Source organism: Bison bison, unplaced genomic scaffold (genome assembly GCF_000754665.1).
Source record: "Bison bison bison isolate TAMUID 2011002044 unplaced genomic scaffold, Bison_UMD1.0 scf7180017864256, whole genome shotgun sequence".
Classification (NCBI taxonomy): Eukaryota; Metazoa; Chordata; class Mammalia; order Artiodactyla; family Bovidae; genus Bison; species Bison bison.
The window spans coordinates 2,092,148-2,096,407 of record NW_011494828.1 but is presented as its reverse complement, the minus strand read 5'-3'; positions in this window follow the sequence as shown (position 1 = coordinate 2,096,407).

Below are 4,260 nucleotides of genomic sequence, written 5' to 3'. Positions count from 1 at the left end.
AAAAGTACTTGGTAGGTGTACTAAAATTGTTTGGGGAGTGGGGTTTAGAGACTTCTAATAGATGTATAGTTAATTTGGTAATTCTCTCGCATGAGGTATAAGCTTCCATATGCTGGTTATTTAATAGATTTGCTACATAAGTAAAACATGGTTTACCTAGATAGTTTGATATGTATGGGCATTACTCCTAGTAGTATTTGTTTGTTGTCTTTTGTTGCTTTGCTCCTTCCGTGCAGGCTGAGACCTAATCTCCTGCAAGTACAGTAAAATAATTTACCTATTTTTGCAGACCCTATTCATAGGATAAAAAAAATTAAGATTGCCTTTTACTTTTGAAACATTTATATTTGATGAAGTTGCTGTCTTGAGTTTAGTATTGATATTGTGAAAATGAATGCAATTTGGATTTCACATTTCTTAATGTTTGTTCTTATTTCACAAATGGATAATTAAGGAATTATGCGTCATAAAGAAGGAACCTAAGTGAGCTATATTATGGGTATGCTGTCTTTGCTCATACATTTGGGTAGCTTCTGGAATATAGGACTTATTCACGTTTTGCTTCCTAATCTTTCTGTTGTACAGGGCCAGATCTCCTCTTAGCCACTTGATTGTTTTTATGTGAAGCACATCTTACTATCGTCTTATTTTGGTTGCTTTTGTTCACAAGAATTGTTAATATGAGAATGTGTATCCACCTTAATAAAGAAGTTAAAAAAAAAAAAAAAAAAATAAAGGAAGCTTTAAAAAAGTATACAAATGATCCCTAATCTGCCAAGGGATATGCCCTTTCAGCTATGCATTTCATTTACAGCTCAGTCTGCCCTAGACATCAGGTGCAAAATTCAAAAAACAACTGTGGGTCCTCAGACTCCTTAAGAGCGATTTGCTCCAATGGGCTTATTCGGTTTTCAATAATGCGGATATGGCCAAAAAGGCTGAATGCATCCAGAGGGATAAATGAAAGGCTCCAATGATGACAATGGCTTTCTCCACTCAGAGACCACCAAAGGGGAGGCTGGCTTTTCCAGGCCCATTTGGCTGTGGTAGACCACAAGGCCCATGTGTATCCAAAGAAAATCAGTAGGCCCTGTGTGGACAGAAAGGACACTGGAGGAAATACTGTGATCAATGCGCCCTTTACAAATAGCCAGGACATTGACAGAGGGAATGCCCCAGATGCCAGAGAGCAATGGGAGCCCCTCAGCCTTTAATGGTTTCACAATCAAAATACTAATGAGGCCCAAGGCCAAAAGTGGCTCTGCCTAGTGGGGCCATCTACATAACTAATGCTGAGCCTCATGTGGACACTGAAGGGGTGAGCCACTTGATAAATTTCTCGTAGACGCTGGTCTAGCCTTCTTGGTCTTAACCCAGAGTATTGGAAACCTTAACAACTATAAGAAATATGTAGTGGGAGTATCAAGAAAGAGACAAGGGCACACTTTTCTGGGACCCCTTTTGTGTCATATCAATGGCTGGTTGTTTCTTTATTCCTTTCTGTTTGTGCTTGATAGTCCTGTTTCTCTAATGAAAGGGACTTATTAACTAGATTAGGGGCCACTTTGTGTCTCGAGGGACAAGGAAGCTACCCTTATCAGCAAAGGATATTAACACAAAATTTTTAAAAACAGATTAAATCTATAACTGAAATAAAAGACTCCATAGACCCTGTTGCTGCTACTGCTGCTAAGTCGCTTCAGTCGTGTCTGACTCTGTGCAACCCCAGAGACGGCAGCCCACCAGGCTCCCCCGTCCCTGGGATTCTCCAGGCAAGAACACTGGAGTGGGTTGCCATTTCCTTCTCCAATGCATGAAAGTGAAAAGTGAAAGGGAAGTCGCTCATGTGTCCGACTCTTTTCGATCCCATGAACTGCAGCTCACCAGGCTCCTCCGTCCATAGGATTTTCCAGGCAAGAGTACTGGAGTGGGGTGCCATTGCCTTCTCCGTCATAGACCCTAAGGTATTAATATAAAACACTGAGATTCTGAGACTAACCAAAAACAAACAGATTGAGGCTTTAAGTGATGGGGGAAATGGTTTAGATCTTCAAAATCATGGATAAAATCTCCTTTAACAACTTTTCTAATGCTTATTGCTGTATTTCTTTTCACTTATATCTTTTTTGTGGACTCATCCTCCAGTGTTTTACATCTAAGAGGACTAAAAGGATGATGCTAACCAGAGTGACATTGACTTGAAATTCTCCCAGTATAGAAGGGACAGTCAGCAAGGTGCTTTACTCCTTCCCTAGGCAGGCCTATGCCTCATCTCAGCTGGAAGTAACTAATGATTGATCATTGCCCCTTACCCTCTTTTAAGCATACGAGGGTAAACACCTGAAGGGGACAATGATATCAACAGAATAAAGGGGCAAAGTAGGTGATTAAATAGTAAATCTCCCCAGGGGATTGTAAGTAGAAAAAATATGGGAGACCCCTATAAGTTAACAATTACTCAAGAAAGCAGGCTTGCTTAACCACAAAACCAAGTAGGCTTACTTAGCAACCACCAACAGAAGCACCAACCATCTAGCAGAAGCACAAGAACGCTCCCAAACAATAAAACAATGGTGTCATGAGCCTTACATCCTGCCCAATGAGCTCAGTAAGTTAATGATCCCTAGGACATGCTCTCTGCACACATAAAAAACAATAATTTGTGGACCTAGCTTGACCGCATAGGGACAAAAAAAGCTCCCCTGCCCAACCTTGAGGAGAAGCTGATGATGAAAGCATGATGTCTACTAAAGAAAGACAAAGAAGTTCTCTTTCTCCCCACTTTTCCTTTGGTTATAAAATTATAGCCCAGTAAGTTTTGGGGGCATGACACCCCATTGCCTGCCTGCTTATAAGCCTCACAAGCCTCCTGTTCTAATAAATCACTTCTTATCTGTCACTTTGCTTCTCCCTGACTTCTTTTCTGCACTGAACAATAAAGGACTATAGTACTGGAGCTCTTAACAGCCTCTAAAATAACATCCAAATGGTTTCGTGATTGTATTTTCTTTTTTTTTCTTGCTCACTATATGAAAATATATTGCTTTTGAACTCCTAGCTCCTTATATTGGGAATATCTAAGGTGCTTTTACTTCTATTCCCAGGATCTTAGGCGCCTTTACTTCCCAGGTGGTCCTCAATTCAGTTCAGTTCAGTCGCTCAGTCGTGTCCGACTCATTGCGACCCCATGAATCGCAGCACGCCAGGTGGTAAAGAATTCATCTGCCAGTGCAACAGTTGTAACAGATAGGGGTTCAATCCCTGAGTTGGGAAAATCCCTGGAGGAGGGCATGGCAACCACTCCAGTATTCTTGCCTGAAGAATCCCATGGACAGAGGAGCCTGATGGGCCCCAGTCCATAGGGTTACAAAGAGTCAGAATATGATTGAAGTGACTTAGCCCACACACTTAGCTCTAAGATCTTAATGACCTGGATAACCATGATGATGTGGTCACTAACCTAGAGCCAGACATCCTGGAGTGTGATGTCAAGTGGGTCTCAGGAAGCATTACTATTAACAAAGCTAGTAGAAGCAATGGAATTTCAGCTGAGCTATTTCAAATCCTGTGTGCAGCACTCAATATGCCAGCAAATTTGGAAAACTAAGCAGTGGCCACAGGACTGGAAAAGGTCAGTGTTCATTCCAATCCCAAAGAAGGACAATGCTAAAGAATGTTCAAACTACCACACAATTGCAATCAGTTCACATGCTAGCAAATTCACATGATCAAAATCCTTCAAGCTAGACTTCAATCATATGTGAACTGAGAACTTCCAGATGTACAAACTGGATTTAGAAAAGGCAGAGGAAATAGAGATCAAATTGCCAACATCCATTAGATCATAGAAAAAGCAAGAGAATTCCAGAAAAACATCTAGTTCTGCTTCATTGACTACACTTAAGCCCTTGACTGTGTGGATCACAACAAACTGGAACATTCTTAAGGCGATGCGAATACCAGATCACCTTACCTGTCTCCTGTGAAATCTGTATGCAGGTCAAGAAGCAAGTTAGAACCAGACATGGGACAACAGACTGCTTCAAAACTAGGTAAGAATACTGCAAGGCTGTATATTGTAACCCAGCTTATTTAACTTATATGCCTACTACATCATGTGAAATGCTGGGCTGGATGAATCACAAGCTGGAATCAAGATTGCTGGGAGAAATATCAGTAAACTCAGATACACAGATGACACCACCCTTATGGCAGAAAGCAAAGAGGAATTCAAGAGCCTCTTTTTTTTTTTTTTTTTTT